This window comes from Microtus oregoni, unplaced genomic scaffold (assembly GCF_018167655.1).
Source record: "Microtus oregoni isolate MIOR12 unplaced genomic scaffold, Mior012 000010F_ref0000083, whole genome shotgun sequence".
Taxonomy (NCBI): domain Eukaryota; kingdom Metazoa; phylum Chordata; class Mammalia; order Rodentia; family Cricetidae; genus Microtus; species Microtus oregoni.
The window spans coordinates 43416207-43436086 of record NW_024543069.1 but is presented as its reverse complement, the minus strand read 5'-3'; the positions used below and the strand labels follow the sequence as shown (position 1 = coordinate 43436086).

Below are 19880 nucleotides of genomic sequence, written 5' to 3'. Positions count from 1 at the left end.
TGTCTCAGCACAATAGAAAAGTAATGAAGGCAGGCTATAATAAATATGTCCAGCACTGGATGTTGCTGTGAAAGTGGAGAAATCAAATCCCTCACACGCTGTTGCTTGGAGTCTAGCACTGCACAGACACTTGGGAAAATAGTTTGTCAGATTCTTAAAAAGTTGAACATAATCTTGATCTGACAACTACACTCTTAAAAATTCACCAGAGAAAGCCGGGCGGTGGTGGTGCACACCTTTAATCCCAGCACTCGGGAGGTAGAGACAGGCAGATCTCTGGGAGTTCGAGGCCAGCCTGGTCTACAAGAGCTAGTTCCAGGACAGGAACCAAAAGCTACGGAGAAACCCTGTCTCGAAAAATCAAAAAAAATAATTCACCTGAGACATAAAAATGAAATATATACAAATACATATACACAACAACATGTTCCCAGAAGCATTTGTAATAACCAAAACTATATAAATAACCAAAACCAAATTAAGTGAAACAATTAAAATGCCTATCAGTTCATAAATAGGTAAGAAATTATGTTGTTTCATAAAAGCAAATCCTTTAACAATACAAAAGAATAGCCTACTACTACTACTGATATATTCTACAACACAGATTAATCTCAAAAATGGAACTTAAGAAGTCAAACTCTGGGGAGCTGTCTCCTCTACTAAAGCACTTGTGTGTCATCATGAGGGCCTGAGTTCAGCCCCAGCATCCACACAAAGCCAGGCCTGGTGATGTATGTTTGTGATCTAGCTAGACAGGCACAGACAGGGGATCCCTAGGCCAGTGAAAGAACATGTCTCAGAAAAGACTCCTGAGAAATACCTGAGGTTATCCTCTGGCCTCCATGAGCACCCACACCCGTACACACTTCCCCATCAAAAGTCAAATCCCCAAAACCATGCACTAAGATTTCATTTAGATAAAATACCTTGGTATTTATGAGACAAAACAGATTGCTGGCTGCTCAGGGCCAGCAGAGGGCAGGATCGACATGAAGGTTTGGGGACAACAGGAATTCTAAACTGCACTTGGTGACAACAGCTCAAATCTTGAAAAACATACTTAAGAACTTACAAGTGGCTTTAGTAAGACGGTGTTAAAGATTTCTACAAGAATGTTTACAGCAGCTTTATCTATGATAGCTCAGTGGCATCTCAGAGGGCCGCAAAAGATACATGGAAAAATTATGACTTATTTAAGGAACAAAATATTAATTGTTAATAAAAACTACTTAAGAGGGGCTGGAGAGATGCTCAGAGGTTAAGAGCACTGGTTGCTCTTCCAGAGGTCCTGAGTTCAATTCCCAGCAATTGCACTGTGGTTCACATCTATCTATGCTCAGTTGGTAAGAACTAAGAACAACTGCTGACCAACCATGAAGATCTGAGTTCAAATCCTCAGCAACCATGTAAAAGGCTGGGTATGGCTGTTACACCTGTAACTCAGAACTATGGGAGATTTGTGTGGGTTTACTGGCACTAATCTATCTCCAGGTTCAGTAAGAGACCCTGTCTTAAGGGAGTAAGGCAAAAAGTGGTACCCCAGGAGTTCTCAGCTTTCCTAATGCTGCAACCCTTTAATCCTCATGCTGTGGTGACCCCAACCATAAAATTATTTTCGTTGTTACTTCATAAGTGTAATTTTGCTACTGTTTATGAATTTTAATGTAAATATTTGTGTTTTCTGATGGTCTTAGGTGACCCCGGATAAAAGGTCATTCAACCCCCAAAAGAGTCACGACCTACAGATTGAGAGCCGCTATGACAGAGAAACCATATGCATCCAACACACTCACTTTTAAACATACAGTCACAGAGATGAATCTCAAAAACAACACGCTCTGGCCTCCCTCCCTCCCTCCCTCCCTCCCTCCCTCCCTCCCTCCTTCCCTTCCCCCCTCGCTTTCTGTGTGTACACAAGTTCAAACTCTAATTGAATCACATTTATGACAGTTGACTTTTTCTTTATCAAAAAAAAAAATCTTAGGACACCTTCCAGAATAAAGTTTACATACTTTGAGCACCTGGTGTTCTGAAACCTAATAGTGTCAGACTTAGGAAGCAAACCCAAGCCTGGTCACAGTCACATTCTACAGACTAGTCACTTCACACCAGCAGTTACTACAGGTAGACTTCACGCCTGCACCCTGGGACACTGGGAGGAAAGTCTGAACTGTGCACACAGCACACATACCAGAGAAGAGGCCACTTCCCAGCCAGTGATATCTGTGACCACGCAGGACTCGGCCAGGAAAGAACCCTGCCACCACAGGCAACTGCCCATCCCTCTGTCACTTATGTTCCCTTCTCCATTCACCCTAAATGACCTCAGCGTCTGCTCTGAGCCAGTCCCCGAGGCCCGACAAAAATGGAGCCATAAGCTCTGCTCCCCCATTGTCTGCCTAGGCTAGCATGAGGCACTTTGCACACTCCGGGAGGATATAAAGAATATTTATAGCAATCGTACCTTCGGTCCAATAGCAGCATTCTAAGAATTAACTAAAAGGAAGTGGGGAAGGAACCACCAGACCAGCTCATTCTGGTGTATTTCCAACAGCCATAAAATGCCCTCCCTGCTGAGAATCAAAACAACCTGCTAATAATGGGAATCAGTCAAATGAACTATGCCACAGTCAGTAGAGAGACTGTTTCCTGAAGCCATGAGATACACGCTCTGGAGAAAGAGAACAAACAGGAAAAGACCGTCACTACCAGTGTCCAGAGATGGAAGACGAAGCCACACACAGCAGGCCTTTCAGAGGCACGCTTGACAGAACTCCCCCATCCTCAGGAAGGGGAAAAGGTGGCACAGTTAAGAGAAGGATCTTGGTTCAAGGTATGTTGAAGTTGGCCTAAGAGTCTGCATTCTATCAAGTTCCCAGATAAGGTGGGTGCCCCTGTCACTAACCTAAGATGGCCATCTCCAAGTGAACACAGGAGAACACCGGCACAATTTACTTTTTATACCATCTTACATATTCCATAAGGTAAAGTACATTTGTAATTCTGCAGAACGTTTGAATACATAACTATTTTTATGGCAACTGTCTTAGTTAGGGTTACTATTGCTGTAAAGAGACACCGAGACCATGGCACCTCTTATAAAGGAGATCATTTAATTGGAACTAGCTTACAGTTCAGAGGTTTGGTCCGTTATTGTCATGGTGGAAAGCAAGGCAACACACAGGCAGAGAAGGTGCTGGAGAAGTAGCTGAGAGTTCTACCTCTTGATCTGTAGACAACAGAGAGTGAACTGTGTGGCACAGTGGGAGAAGCCTGAGCATGTGAGACCTCAAAGTCCACCCCTACAGTGACACAATTCTTCCAACAAGGCCACACCTCCTAATAGTGCCACTCCCTATTGGCCAAGCATTCAAACACATGAGTCTATCGGGGCCATTCCTATTCAAACCACCACAACAACCATCTTGAATATTCTGAAATGGGATCAAAGGTTTATTATGGTCAATACAGAATAATTTAAAATAAAAATGAGCAATGGCATAATTAAATTTTATTTTATTATTATTTTAGCTCTGGGGTTCACACTCAAGGCTTTGCAAATGTTAAATGCTCTGCTACGATGCTGTAGCCCCAGCCCTCTAATTTTTAAGAGAATGGATGAAAACTGCTGAAAGGCCACGAGGCTACTAATATTTACAAAGCATGGAAAAACAAAATGGTAAACTTTAGTCACGGCATGACAACTGGGTTAAAATGCCAACATTGTTTGTTAAATGTACTAAGTTTTGGGGGAAAGCTGGATTACATCTGTGATCCTAGCACTCAGGAGGTTGATACAGAAACATCACCTTGTGCCTGAGGCCCACATGGGCTACAGCATGAATCTATCTTAAACAAAGAAGGAAATATACCAAAATTTTGGTATCTTTGGATCCTTGGGAGGGGTAAGGTATGTGTATTAGTCACTTTGTTGCTGTGAGAAAGAGCAGGAAAAACCATCATCTTGGGCCAGTGAGATGGCCTAGTGTGTAAGGCGCTTCCTGAACAAGTCTGAAGACCTGAGTTCAAACCCCAGAACTGACTCTCTGAAGTAGTGCTCTTCCCTCTGCGTATGTTCCATGGCATATGTATGCTGGCATTCATACACTTACACCATACACACCCCACCACCACCACCACCACCAATCTTTTAAGAAAATCATCTTACCGAAGGAAGCATTTATTTTGGCTCATGGTTTGGGTTCAGTCTATGGTCAGCTGGCTCTACCGCTCCCATGCAGGCAGAAACCTCTTGGTGGAAGGGCCTAGCAGAGGGAGGCTGCCCACTTTATGACAGACATAAGGAAAGAGAGAGGAGAGATAACTAGTAGCCATGGGCTTCTGTCTTCTTCAGTTTTTGTTCCACCTGGACCAAACCCACCCTCAGTTGCTATCCCCTCTGGAAACACCATCACAGTCACACCAGGGACAAGCTTGAGGACTCTCCTAGGCATCTCTTAAGCTGTCACTGGAGTGGTTACTCTTCACACAGGGGTTAAAGGTCCATTTCAGCGTGTTTACTAAAGGTGGAAGGACAGAGGCTACCATGGTCCCCGTACAAGGATGACACAGAAATCTGTAAGCATTTCACTTAAAAAATATTCAATTCCTTTTATACTTTGTAGAACAGGAAAGAACGAGGACAGGGTTAGGATTGGGAGGTGAGGATGTCCCTGGAAAATGGCAGGGCCAGGGGACAGAACAGAAACTATTCAAGGCTTGGGAAGGCAGGACCAGGCTAGCTCACTCCCCAGAAGCAGACCCTTCTCATGGACGCCTTAAAGGCATAAGCAATGGACAGGCACACCCCTATCTCTGATAAAGAAGATAACACCCAGTCTGATGCCCACTTCCAGGCTACTTCTCCCCAGAACCTCAGTTCATGTCCCTCTTTCCTTCCAGGCAGCAACAGTGACAGAGTCTGCTGACAAAGCCACACACCAGAGAGCCCTGTAAGGGGATAGAAGGTGCTTAATACTCCAAGTGGGACTATTAGTTAATAATACAATACTTTTCCAAGTTCAAAAGTAAACTGTACTCTGCTCTGGAGCTTCCATTACAAACTGCATAAGAACTTCTAGACACAAACTGCACAAAGCCTGGCTGTCGGATCAACTCCAGTGTTGTGTGGAGGGCGGAATGTTGCAAGTCCATAACCTAATTCCAATGATCCTGGGCTAGCTTTAACCCCAAACAGTCATTCCTCGGCTACCTCTGTGTCTGGCCTTGGACTGTACGAGCAGACCCATAGTCTCCAGCAATCGAAGGGCTGAGGGCGGTGGTAGCGTCTGAGGCCCACGGCAGAGCTGCCCCACTTTGCTATAAGCCTCCTATCTGACGCAGCCACTAAGTATTTGAAAAGAATCGTGATTTGGGGCTTCTTCGTGCTGTGCCTCTGGAGACTTCGTGAGGCTGCTTTCACACTGAAACACAGAATCTGCTCCCAGACCGTGGTCACTCACAGCTCACTGCGCGCTCTCGCTCCCTTTCAGAAGCAAGTTGGATGGCGCTCTTCACTGTGCCCACGGCAGGATCTCAAAAATGGTTCTTGGCCCTCATGCCATCTGTGAGGTACGCATATCCCCAGCTGGTACACGAGTCGGCACAACTACAACTCCACCCCAGGCCCCTGCCCGCTCTTTCTCTTTACTGCCTGCCTGCTCTTCACATGGGGGGGGGGGGCATTGGTGCTCTCATGAACACATACAGAGGGCGGGTTTCCATATGGTCACAGTCAGAGGGGATTTTCCCAAATAACAGAGCCTAAGACCAGGACACGGGTGCAAATTGCACCCGTTTCAAAGCTGCCGGTGCAGGAAGCACACAACACCACTTGTCATGGGGCAGCCCATAGCCCCTTCTACAAAGACAGGCTAGAGCTGGAGAGCACCTGTAACTTTCTGTCTTCCTTCTAGCATTACCGGGTAGAGAACGTGTCCACAGAGTAAATAAGCCATATGGGCTCAGTCAACAACAGGGAACCCCACTGCCAAGAACAACAGGGAACGCCTTACCCCCATGACCTTCTACCACGCAGGCGCTAACAGAGCCTCATCTCCAAGGAGGACATTGCTGCTAACTGTTTGTTACAAGAGGTATGACAAGAAGAGGCTAAACACAGGAGGACCTGTAATACACGAGGGGATGGAAACCCCAGACCTCAGTCCCCCACACACCCCAGTCCCTCACTCCAGACTGTTTTCTCTTGCTTTGTTCTCAAGCCAACAGTCAGGCAGCCCTCTTTCACTTGGCCAAGGAGATCCTGACAGAGCACAGAGTCAAACCTGAATCCCAGAGAACCCAGAAGGTCAACCACCAGCCCGCTGACCTGCCATTTACAAAACCTGTGAGTCTATAAGACGGGCTTATGTATGTGGGCCTAAGCAGGAACTCCATCTGTAGCCCTATGGTAAGCTGCTTCCTTATTATCCAGACGACATTCCTGCAGTGAGTCTGTTGACAAAGACCTTAAGACAGTACCTTTTCCCGAAACCATTCCATTTCTGTGCGTGCCCAGGCCTGTGGAACTCAAAGGCTCTGGGGAAGGAAACCATATTCTGAAGAGAACTTGAACTGTGATGAAACTGTAGTCACAGCAGAGACGAGAACACCGACCCCATGACCATAACAGAAAGTTTCAAATTGAGGAAATCCAGCCACCTGAGACTTGACTTGCGGAAGCATCTGGGAGGCCAGACTGTGGGCCAGTGCCTCAGTTCCTCATCCAAGCCAAGCTTTCTGAGAAGCCATGCCTAAGCAGCATATAGAAGTAGACTTGCAGTTGACCGGAGTCAGGTGGGCAGAGCAGAAACGGGGAGGGGCAAATCCTGGCAGCCTTTCAGCATGCCTGGGATCCAGCTCAGGTTAATTCCTGAACCCAGCCTCAGGACCACTTTGCTCCCAGCATCAGGCTGGAGTTCCCAGGGTGCACTAGCCCTACCTTCCGACTTCCAAGGAGCTTGTGGCATACTATTATGGGCACCGCTTCCCAACCCTGAGGCCCCCAACACCAACTGTACCTGAGCACAGCTAGAGCGTCATGGAAACCAGAGGAGCGGACGAGCGTGAGGATGGTGATTGCTCTCTGTAGGGCTCTCGGTGGGATAAACACCATGGCCAAGGCAACATGGGGCAGAAAGGGCTGACTCCAGCTCACTGCCTGCAGGCCATCATCCAGGGACGTCAGGTGGAGCTAAAGCAGAGGCCATGGGGGACTGCTGCTTTCCAGCTTACTCCCCACAGCTTGCTCAGTTTGCTTTCTTCTATATCTCAGGGCCACCAGTCTGGAGCTGGCATGACCCACAGTAAGCTGGGCCTTCCCACATCAATCTAAAGGTTAAAAAGTGCACTGTAGGCTTCCCTGCAGCCCAACTTGGGGAGAGGCACTTTCTCAATTAAGGTTTCTTCTTCCCGAATGACTTGAGCTTCTGACAAGTTGATATAAAGGCAGCCAGCACAGCAACCGAACTTGTGTTCTCCCGACACAGGCACATGCGATATTGAACACGAGCCTTCTCCCATTCTCAAAGGTCAAGAGCCTCTGCACTTACCTTTGGTTGGCCCTTTAGGTTTTTCTGTTGTTTTTGTTTTTTGTTTTCCCCTGGTACTGGAGGGCTGGAGAGATGGCTCGGTGGCTAAGGTACTTGCTGAGTGAGAATCAGTACTGGGGTTTGAGTCTCCAGAACCCAAGTAAACAATGGGTGGCGTGGCAGCCAGCCTGCAATCCCAGCTTTAGAAGGTGGAGACAGGATCGCTGGAGCAAACTAGCCACACTGGGAGTTCTGGGTTAATAAATAAAGGGCAAGAATGACTGAGGATCAATGCCGACGTCATCCTAAGGCCCCCACATGCATGCAAACATATGTGCCAGCATGTCATTCCACATGTGTGTCCCTCATATGTAAACATGCACCAGAGCCTGGAGGATGCTGGCAAGGGCTCTACCATGGCCTATGGCCCCAGCCCCTGTGTGTGTCTGTTTGAGAAAGGATTTTGCTGCAGCTGGCCTTGAACTTGTTTATGAGTCTGCCTCAGTAACCAGAGCAACTGGAACTACAGGCACGTGCTCCACTATACCCAACCAGTTCTGTCTGTCCTGCTATTAAACTGGGGGACACCAGTTTTGATAGCCTGGCAACAAACAAGTTACTGGGTTCGACTCTGTGCCACAGCCTCCGCCACCGGCTCGCCACTCCCAAATCTATGCTCCCTGCCCACATGCCTGATATACTTACTGAAATAGGAAGAAACTCGAGGATCGCAAACACTTTGGAGGATAGTGGAGACCTGCGGGAGCAAGAACCCAGCGGCTTTCACTACAGAGGTGCCAGTTTCAGTATCCCTGGAACATGTCTTAGAAGAACAGATCATGTAAAAAAAAAAAGTAATTTTCTTTTCTTTTTTAAACATCTATTTTGTGTGTGCATATGCACACATGTGCATACTCAAGCACATGTCATGGCATGTGTGTGGAGGTCAGAGGAAAACATGCAAAAGCAAGCTCTCTTCTACCATGTGATTTCTAGGGGCTGAAGTCAGGTTGTTGGGCTTGGGAACTCAGATGAACTCTTTGAGCCATCTCTTGGGTCCAGATCTGATGTTCCATGCAGGTTCAGTTTTCTTTTTAACTCATCTGGCTGGCCATGACTCGGGTCCCCAGTGTGTTAGCACGGAGGGTGCTGGGAGAGTCTGCACTATCGAGCTAGCACCTAGATGATGGACAGCTGTGTGTGTCACCACGGAGGGTGCTGGGAGAGTCTGCACTATCGAGCTAGCACCTAGATGATGGACAGCTGGTGTATGTCACCATGGAGGGTGGTGGGAGAGTCTGCACTATCAGGGTAGCACCTAGATGATGGACAGCTGGTGTACGTCACCATGGAGGGTGCTGGGAGAGTCTGCACTATCAGGGTAGCACCTAGATGATGGACAGCTGGTGTATGTCACCATGGAGGGTGCTGGGAGAGTCTGCACTATCAGGGTAGCACCTAGATGATGCACAGCTGGTGCACAGCAGAGATCCTAGAGTACGTGAGGCACTGCAGAGAGGCTGGGAACAATGCACCGCTCACTTCTCACAGCGAGGGCTCGGTGGAGGCTGCTGCACCAGGCAGTGAGATTCTACTTTTGGTAAAGGCGCCGAGGCTTGCAGAGTACCTGGAGGAAAGTCTGGCGCTGTGCTTCCTTCGCTTTGGTTCAGACACCCACACGCATGCCACCCACTCCGGGAGTAGCTGTCTATCTAGCCGTAGCACCATTAATAAAAACCCAGAGACAGGAACTGGGGTTCAACCTGAAGGTCAGAAAAGCAAAACAGCCAGTCACTGACTCTTACCTCGACTTCAGTCTGAAATGGCGATCCTGCCTCCAGGAATCTCAGAATGAGACTGAGAGCTGTCTTCTCCCATCTTATATTCCTCTTTAGGGCTGGGATTAAAGGCGTGCACAACTTCTGCCAGGTTTCTATGGCAAACTAGTGTGTCTAATTGGATTAAAGGTGTGAGCCACCACTGCTTGGTCATAAGGCTGACCAGTGGGGCTGTTTTACTCTCTGATCTTTAGGCAAACTTTATTTATTAAAATACAAATGAAACATCAATACACCCAACCTCGCTCATTCCCTTCTAGACTGAAGGCATCCAGGGTCAGGGAACCCTCACAGGACAGATTACCCTCAAGATAAAGGCAACATCTCTGTTGGGTGAGGCTCCCCTGAGAGCAGAAGTAATCACCCTGTAGGAACCAGACTGCTCCCTAAAGTGACGAGAGAGGTAACAACTTCCTTAGACCACCTTGCAGAACCAGAACTGAGACACTGGCCAAGCAGACACCCTTGATCATATAAGACTTTAAGACAATCCTGAGGCCATTTTTGACAATTCTGAATCCTCTCAGCCTCTGTGCCATAGTGCTTCCCTTCCTCCCCTGGGAACCAAGGACCTAACAGCTACACTCGCACGTACTCAGTTCCTGAACAATTACCCATATACGTATGCTTTGGTTCGGTCCCCTGGGAAACGGGGTCAAAATGACCTCTTACCTCATCTGATCTGGCAATAGCTCTCCAGTCAATTATTGGTAATAGCCCTTTCAAATCAGCCAATCAGAATAGTCAAAGAACTACCCCCCTTGCTTCTGTGGCCCCTTTAAAAGTAGACTGTACCAGCTATTCGAGGTCCCTCGGCTTCCCGAATGCTGGGGGACCTTGTCATGACAGAATTAATAAAATCCTCATGCTTTTGCATCGGTTGTGTGTGTGAGATGGTCTCTGGGGGCGACTCCTCCTCGGTGTTTGGACGCTCGAGTCCAACAATCAGAGCTGCTTAATCATGCACACATACCTCCCCCCCCCCCCCGCCCCCGCCCGTCTCAATTCCTTCTCCACTCCATTTAATGTTTCCCTGAAGACAAGCTCAGGCCTCTGCTCTAAAGCTACAGTCATGCTGCGAGTAACAAGCCATCAAGCTAACTACTAAGTCTTCTAAGCATGATTCCCTTCCAAAAACGGGCTGTGATGTGATACCCAGTGTAAGGCGGATCTGTGAGAATTGAATGTGTTTGTTAAGAGGACTGGTGGGGCAGATTGGCGGGTGAAGCTTGGGGATGTGAGTTCCGGTCCCCAGAATCCCTGTGAAAAAGCCAGGCGTGGCGGCGTGTGGAGCTGCGGCAGAGCCAGGTGGACCTGGGGGCTTGCAACCTCGCTAGATTACTCGAAATGGTGAGCTCCAAGTTCAGTAAGATCATCTCGCAGAAGATGCCTGACATCACCCCCTGGCCTCCAGAGACACAGGAATGGGTGAGCACACCAGTGCACAGACACATAGCTCCACCCCTGCCCTACACGTCAGATGACTCATGCCTGTAATCCTAACACTCAGGATGCCAAGGGAGGAGGATCACCCATAAGCTTGAGGCTAGCTTGGAGTATATAGTGAGTTCCTGGACTATAGAGTAAAACTCTGTCTCAAAATTTAAAAGGTGTAAGCCGGGCGGTGGTGGCGCACGTCTCTAATCCCAGCACTCGGGAGGCAGAGGCAGGCGGATCTCTGGGAGTTCGAGGCCAGCCTGGTCTACAAGAGCTAGTTCCAGGACAGGAACCAAAAGCTACGGAGAAACCCTGTCTCGAAAATCAAAAAAAAAAAAAAAATTAAAAGGTGTATGATTAATAACAAGACTAGCATGGACTCTTAAATTTTTCTTCTTCCATACTTTAAAAAAGTGGAAAGAGGATGAGAACATTAGAGCCGTGGGAGATGTCTCGCCTACCACACACATTAGACTGTGGGTTTAATCCCCAGGACTGTGGAAAGCCAAGAGCAGGATCACAGCAGGAGGTGCAGGCAGGTGTGGGAGACATTCAGGGTCATCTCAGGCACAGGCAGAGTTTGAGGCTAGCCTGGGTTACATGGGCACTGTATCAGAAAAACAACAACAAAGAGGGCTGGAGAGATGGTTCAGAGGTTAGAGGTGCTTGCCAAGTTTGGTTCCCAGCATCCTTGTTAAGTAGCTCACAATCATCTGTAACTCCAGGTTCAGCAGACCCGACACCCTCCTCTGGCCACTTCAGGCACCCACACATACATGGCAAACACACAGAAATGCATACACACACACAAAGGGAAATAAATCTTTAGAAAGAAAAAAAAAAGTCAACGTTTGGCTTCCTGAGACCACAAAGTCACCCTTCATTGAAAATCAAAGCGTGAGGGGAAACTGTGGTCAGTATGTAAATAAATGAAAAATATTAATTAAATAAAATAAAAAAGAAAGGAAGGAAGGAAAGAAGGAAGGAAATCAACCCCCCGCCCCCCCCCCCCCCACTCCCAGGCGAGAAGGTTGAGGCAGATGACAGCTGTGTTTGCAAACATGGCTGCTGACTTTGGCTGCCACTCCCCCCCTTCTCACATCCAGGCCAAAGAGGGCACCAACATGCCTTTCTAATGTGTTTATCCCCTTTAGGCAAACAAGTCGTGAGAAAGATGGTGTCACATCTGTAGGGCTATAACAGCTTTTAGCACTATCTATCTGGAGAAAGAAAGCATCGGGCCATTGCCTTGCTACGGAGGGACCTGGCAACTTTCTCTCTCCACAACATCTTCTTTTAGAGGACTAGGGAGAAAACTGTTTTGGGTAGTTATGTAATTGTGATCTCATGCTAATACTCTGGGGGTCACTCTGGATGTCAGACTGCCATTATCTTTTTCTTTAAAAAAAATTAGGGGGTGCAGGCCTTTAATCTCAGCACTGGAGTGGCAGAGGTAGGCAGATCTCTGTGAGTTCAAGGTCAGCCAGGTCTACAAAATAAGTTCTAGGACTGCTGAAGCTACACAGAGAAACCCTGTTTTTGAAAAACAAAATAAAACAAAAATTAATGTGTTTACAGGCTTTAAGGATCCTAAGTTGGATGACCTCTACAGAAAAGATACAGAAGGTCACTCTGTGTTAGCCAATGGAGCTCCAGAGATCCCCAAACAGTACAGGCTATTGCTAAGGCTCTTGGTTACTCTTCAGAAATGGACAGTAAGACCCTATTGCTGGAAACACTACATACTTGATCTAGCTGGTACTCAACGGGAAGCTTCACCCCACCTGGCTAGCTTCTGGACTGCTGGGAAGTACTATGCATCCACCGGACTGTGGACCCTGAAAACTACAATCAGAAATGGTCCGACAAGTTATGGCCACTGCGTTAGATGGACCGCATACCTGACACTGCTGGCCGGGCCCAGAACCTGTGGCTAGACAGCTCCTAGGGGAGAACCTGGCACTACTGTTCTGCCAGATGGATACAGTGTAAAAACAACCCCTAGTCACTCTCGGCTATCCCGTCAATGAGCACACTGCCCAGCCCTGTCAGACAAGCTTCTCGAGTAGATGACCATTAGCACAGAGATCCTCAACTGGTCGACATGCAGAGAACAAGACTGCAGTGCTCAGTAAAATATCTAAATGGGACATTTATATCAAACTCCTTTCCCCAAGGGTCAGGATCTTCAGGGAAGAAGGGGGAGAAAGTGCAAGCACCAAGATGGCAGATAACATCAAAGACACAGTGTTTTCAAAATACAACAGGACAACAACACACGGACTCACAGCATCTGTGACAACATGCACAAAACTGCTGAAGCTCAAGACAATGGGGGGCATAAAACCCCACCCAGTAGCCCAAGAGCCGCTGGCATCGGATAGCTGCTGGAAGAGAGAGTCGGTTAACTGTGTGATTCCTGGTAGGTCAGCCACATTCCAGGGCAGGGCTCACACCCAAGAGGAGTTGGGCAATAAATTGGACAGGATGGGCTTAAAAAAAAAAGTAGAAGTTGGGTGGGTAGGGAGGTGACGATGAGGAGCGGGACAAGGGGGAACATGATCGAAACTTACTATATGAAACTCTCAAAGAATTAAATTATTTTTTAAATGTAGGTGTTTTTGTATTAATTAATCTACTTAGCATAATGCTCCTGAGATCTATATTATTAATATTATATAGTACATCAATATTTTCCTTTGTATAGAGAACTTTGCTCTTTCTAGTTTGTGGGTGATTTTAAACTGTCATGAGCAGATTAAAAAAAAAGTTTGTTTTTTTTTTTTTAAAAAGGATATGCTGTATCTCTTAAAGAAATAGGTCTAGCTGGGTAGTGGTGGCGCATGCCTTTAATCTCAGCACTCCAGAGTCAGAGGCAGGAGGATCTCTGTGAGTTTGAGGCCAGCCTGGGCTACAAGAACTAGTTCCAGAACAGGTTCCAAAGCTACAGAAAAACCCTGTCTTGGAAAAAAAAAAAAACAGAAAAAAGAAAGGAAATAGGGTCTACTGACAAAGAATTCTGACAGGCCTGAAATGGGTGATGATGTTACTTCACCAGACCCCAAACCACTGAAACTCTTTTTTAAACAGTGGGGCTCCTTAAGTAACATTCATCAGCCAAGTAACAGAATGCAGAGACAGTGAGGTAACCTGTGGCCGAGGCCTCCTTCCCAACAGGAAGGATTTGTTAACTTAGTGTGGGTCAAAGTCTACACGCTACAGCCTTTATGTCCAACCCTTCCATACGGTGGGATGGCCACAAGCAGAGGAGCGAAAAGCCACACAGACCTCTCACCTCATTTTGGCAAAACTGTAAATGAGTCTGTCACCTTTGGTTTCCTATTTTCTTGGAAACTAAGGGAGTGTGGGTTTATGGATCTAAGTGCCTGGCAACCACTGCATATTTCTTTCATTCATACAATGAAAACTGAACCATATGCCAACTGATTTTACTGAGGTACTGTGAACCAAGTTCCCAGAAAGGAAAAACAAAACAGAAAACATCCACAAACCCACCATACCTGTGAACAGTTTAGCTGATGAGAACTCCATGACTGTGGAGAGCTAGGGTGTCTGTAGATCTAGATCAAATCATTTTGTGTTATCTTTAGTCTCCTGAACAACCACTCATTGCCCAATTCTGTCTGGCCTAACGGCCTTGTGACTCTCAGTAAAATCCTCTGGACTGTATTAACTTAGTAGATCGCTAACTTTCATCCCCCCAGAGCTAAGGTCTATCAGCCAGCATCAGGCAGGGCTCTCCCCTCTGTGCTGCGATTGCCTAACTGATGTTTCTGCAATGCATGTTTTTAAGTGACTTAAGTTATGACTTTCTTTTGTCCTCTAACTATAAAAACATCATGATACCATTTCCACATTAGAACATTTATTTGGGAAGCCTGAATCTGTGTTCCTAAACCGTGGTCCTTCATACCTGACTCAAGAATAAACTCGTATTTCCCTTTGGGGTGATTTTTCTAACACTTCAGCAATCCACGATCACAGGCACAGCTCTCTCTGGTGTCTCTTCTTAAATCAAAGGAACATTCAATCCAGCTGTAGTGAAGTTACTTAGAAGAAGGGTTCTTGCTGCAGAGTCTGCCTTCCCTGTCTTCATCCACTGTACTTCAACTGTCCCATCTTGGAATCTACGCTTTCACAAATTGCCAATCAAGTATGACAGAGCCCGGTAAGACTTACAGGTTAGAATCTGAAGGAAAATAATTTAGATGAATGTATCTATCTCTCCACACAAACAAAAAGAAAAGAACAGCATGGACCAAGCGACTGCGGGAGTCAGTTCTTGGCTGGATGTTTGTTTCATGATCCTGAGAGCAAAGTGGAATAAATATGGAAAAAAATACAGATCTTTTCAAGGGTTAAGTACATCCCCACTCATCTTATGTTGTCTTCATCATTACAAAACTACTGACATACAGAATGTTCCAGAAGTGCGCATGAGCCCAAGAGGACACGAGTAGTTCACTACTCTGGTCTGTTTTGGGGAGTTGAAGGTGCTGGAGACCCAGCCCAGGCCTTGGATCCTGTCAGGCTAGCGCTCTACTGCTGAGCCAGACCTAAAGCCCGGGCCTAGCTTTCTGCTGAGTATAACTCAGAGGGGATTTGAGCCACTGGGAAAAAATGCTAACACATTTGATACAAACCGCCTGACTGGAGGCAGCCTAACCCCCAGGTTTGCCAATGGTGTGTGTTCAGAAAAAGCTGAGCCAGCACCCACCTGCATGAACTTGATCCACTTAAGAAACACCTGTGAGCCTGTGTAAGGCAGATGAGACTATGATCTTTTTGGATCAGTCTGATGAGGCCGTATTTACATCCAATTTATGAAAAATAATTGATATATGAAAGGCTTTGAAACTAGAGTCACCTGGACAGTGCTGAACTTCCTTTCTGGAAAACAAATGAGAAAAGCAGTGTGGCAACTTTTAAAAGACCCAACACATGCTAAAACAGACAAGACTTGCGTGCCGAACATCCATCTTTGGCTGCTAACCTCTCATGGCCCAGTGCACTCCTGCACCCCAAACCCTGAATCAAATTCTCAATCCATATGTCAAGTTCAGTCAGTAATCCTAAAAAAAATCAGTTTTTAAGTAATGTAATTATGAAGCCAGCAACATGGTTCAGGGCTTTTGCCATTAAGTCAGAACAATTGAGTTTCAACCACGATCACATGTGGAGAAACTACTCCCAAAACGTGTCCTTTTACCTCAACAGAGAGACACCACACACACACACACACACACACACACACACACACACGAGAGAACGAGAGAGAGAGAGAGAGAGATGCACACAGTGTTTAAAAAAATCGTAAAAGTAAGTATGATACCCTTTCTAAAACTAAAAACATTTCCTCAAATTCCAGAACGTTCCAAAACCACACAGGACACAGTCGAAACAGGTTTCCAACCCCTGCAGTTTTCATAGGAGTCGACCTCCAGTAACTTTAAAAACTTGATTCATAACGAAAGGCTAGGCATAGGCCCTGTCAAGGTGTCAATGTTTATATGTGTCAATGTTTACATTTATATTCATAAATATAAAGCACACGCGATACCACCTTCGTGTGTCCTCTAACCACGGGTGTTATTTACCTCTGGGACGTGAGCAGCAACGCCCTTATCGGATCATTTGCACAAGCTGGAGCCGAAGCAGGTGTGTTTCCTTCTCCTTGCAGTCCAGGAGTGTGTATGTGTGTGTGGGGGGGGGGGGGCACCGCTCGCCCACCTCCGCAGAAGTAGCTTCAACCCCGCGCTCCCAGGGCGGGTCCCGAGCCAGTCGGCGCGCTCCAGTACTAACCGCCCGGCAGAGCCCAAGGTTCAGTCGCAGCGCCCTGGCGTGTGCCAGAAAGCCAGCGAGGAACGAGACACACCCACCTCAGCCCTCTGCTGCCGAAGCGTGGGAACCGCGGCGTGCGGACCAGCCGCCCGCGGGACTCTGCCCCTCGTCCACCTCGACTCTGCTGAAGCCCACCGCGGCGAGGCGCGGCGCGGCGCCACCCCGAGTCCCGGGAAGTGAAACCTCCTCGCGACGCGACAGTCAAGTGGCCCCCAAGAGTCGTGGGCTCACTTCGGCTGGCGCTCCTCAGCACCTGCTTAGCGCGAGCAGCTTCAAGCCTCCAACCTCGTGACGCCCGAGGGGCGGGGCAGCGCGCCTCCCACCTCCGCTCGCCCCGCCCACCCTCGCTCGCCCCGCCCACCTCCGCCCCACTCGCCCCAGGTGAGCCACAAGGGGCGGAGCTCACCTCCGCTCGCCCCGCCCACCCCACCCCTTCCTGTCCCAGGTTATTAACAGAGCAATCTGGTCACTCCTCTTTTCTCTCAGTCCAGCCTGGCCAAGAGCGCTCTGGGTAAGCTGCCAGAATCCACGCAGAGATCGCCCATCTGGCTCATACTGGAAAAAGCAGGCTCTGGCTTGTGAGCACGCACTCCCTAGACATTGCGTAGGACGTCCCCTGCCGGTGAGGCGACGAAAGGCTGCCACACCGGGAAGGCTGGAAAAGAGAGCTAGCAGAAGGTTGCACCCCTCCCTGGTGCGAGACCTTGAGGACCCAAGCCCAGCCTGAGGTGCTCCCATCATGCCGTCAGTTTCTCAGGTTTACCCTTGGCAATTGTCTGCAGATGGGGATGTTCCCAAGGCGACATGACTTGAGACGCCTGTGCCGCTAAGCAATTGCCTTAGTGCACTATGAATTCTATTTTTTTAAAAAAATCAAAATTTGCAGTAATATACCTTGTGGTTTTTTCCTTTGCTGGCCAGCGTTAATTCAGTAAATATTTGTTGAGAATTTATGACTTGTTATTTAAAATACCACATGCTTTTCTCCCACTGTCTCAAGCAGATCCAAGTTCAGGATTATAGTCTAGGCCTTTTGCCCTCCCGAGGGGGCTAAACTGACCTCGCCAGGAACTCATAAATGGCCTGACGGGGTAATAAAGCCCCCCCGGGGGGGTTTAAATGTGGTCTGTAAGGGGAACTGGGGTGTGCCTGCCTCCTATCTCAGAGGTGGCATCCTGGAAGAAAGAAGCCGTGAATGAACTCAAGGGAAGCTGTGGTTGTGCTCCCCTCCCGCCACACAAAGAGAAGGTAGAGCACCAGAAATGACTAGGGGATCCTTTTGTGTTGGGGCAGGATGCAGGAGGTGTGCAGTGGCAGATCACAGACAGAAGAAAAACAACAGCCACTATCTGTGGAGTGTGTTCTTTAAACAGGGCCATCCATCCATCTCTCTAAACTAGGTGTACACCATCCTTACATGCTAGACTTAACACATCCGCCAGTACGATCCCAGAAGGAGAGGTGCCTTGGTAACATCAGGGCTGGAAGAAGTAGCTCCGAGGAGCCAGCCTGCGCTTTCATAGAGCCTTACTCAGTGCTCCAGGAGGCAGACTTGGTCTTCAAATGCTCCTAGTTTACCAAGAATCCTCACATGCCCTTGTTCCCCCTCTATGCCCAAATTTCTTATCAATGCTGTCCTGAGGCTTTTCCAATGGAGAGGTGTGAGAACGGCTACTTACCAGACTGCACCCTCCCCAGGGCGTGTTCAGGGTGCTGGTGGTGGAGGCTGTGACAGACCCATTGCTTCCCAGTTTCTCTCCTTCCAGCTTCTTCTGCCTCCCTTCAAACAAAATTCATTCAGAAGGGTGTTGTGATGGTTAACCTTCCTTGCAAACTTGATCGGATGTAGAGGCGCCATGGAAACACACCTCTGAATGTGTCTGGGAGGACATTTTCTAAGAAGCTTCACCGAGGTGTGAAGACCCACCTTGAATGTAGGTGACTGGGGTCTGGGAGTGAACGAAAGGGAGAAAAACGAGTTGAGCTTTTCTTTCTCTCTTTCCTGGCCATATTGGCTCGACTCCTGCCTTCGAGGCCATGATGCGCTGTAGCCTGGAGACTGAGCCAAAAGGAGCCTACCTGCTTATTTGGTCACAGGTACTCTGTCAGGAATTTTGTCACAGAAATGGAGAAATGAATTAGGACAGGTGCTCCAAGCTCCTAGAAACTGAGATCTGAGGCTTCTGTCCCAGCTAGCTCTCGTCTGAATTGTCAGATGCCTACGAGAGTAATTCCCCACCTCGACTTCTCCTCCAGGGAAGCAATTTACCAAGCTAAAGTGCAGCAGGTGTCGTTGCTGGGAAGAACACAGCTACACAATTCCGGACACGGAATGCAGAAGAAAGGAAATGCAGAAGGAAGTCCAGGTAAGGCTTGCTTTCTTGAGGAAGACTTCCTCCTCTCTCCTCAGTTTTCTTCCTGGGGTGAGCAGGGGTGGAACACTCAACAGAAAAAGGGGTGTACCCACCCTTACCCACTGTGCCCAGACTTCTTATAACAGAAAAAAGCAAACTCCTCTGCTGTTTAACTCCTGGTCAAGACGGTTTCACACAAATGAGCCTCACAGTAGCAGGGATGCTGTACTTTCAGAAGACAAGCCAAAAAATCATTGCTTGGCCCACTAGCTAAAAGGGGTTTTCTAGCATCAGACAGACCAGGTTTTAGTTTCAGCTCTGCTGATTATGTTAGCTGCCTAACTTTGTGAAATTAGATTTTGTATTGAAAAATCAAAAGCTATCATTAAAAAAAGCCTATGATACATAGTGCTTGGCATATAAAATGATTTATCAGTAATCATTGATAGCTACCAGTTCCCGACCTCCACCAGTTTTTTTTTCTAGCAAAATTCAGTATCAGCATTCTGTATAAACTGAGGACGTGGCTGCTCCAAGGTATGGCTAAGGGAAGGTTTTATTGTGTATATGAGAGAGAGAGAGAGAGAGAGAGAGAGAGAGAGAGACAGAGAGACAGAGAGACAGAGAGACAGAGACTGTGTACAGTCAGAAGCATCTATAAGAATCCAGAGCAGGAAGAGAAAGTAGTAGACTGAACACAGCCAGCATACTCGGCCTGGCCAGGAGAGGGGAGAGGGATGACAGAGGAGGACCAGGATAGGAAGACGGAAGAGAAAGGGGCAAAAGAGATGGACAGCGGAAACAGTGGCTGAGAAGGAGAAAGGAGTAGCTGGGGGTGGGGGAAGTTCCTGTGGAGA

General features: G+C 47.7%; 1 protein-coding gene across 10 annotated transcripts in view; it reads right to left on the bottom strand.

Moving 5' to 3' along the window:
• Gpr160 (G protein-coupled receptor 160) overlaps nucleotides 1–16952 on the bottom strand; it is a 53891-nt gene extending 36939 nt beyond the window's left edge. For 3 of the 10 annotated variants that reach the window (XM_041659336.1, XM_041659325.1, XM_041659335.1), the window contains exon 1: nucleotides 16708–16952. The gene's annotated coding sequence lies outside the window, so the exon portion shown is untranslated. Of the gene's footprint in view, nucleotides 1–4171; nucleotides 4301–8237; nucleotides 8302–9159; nucleotides 9179–9337; nucleotides 9386–16425 lie in introns of those variants that run through there. The other 7 variants (XM_041659326.1, XM_041659334.1, XM_041659329.1 and 4 more) reach the window with 6 other exon arrangements.
• Between the last annotated feature and the right edge of the window lie 2928 nt (nucleotides 16953–19880).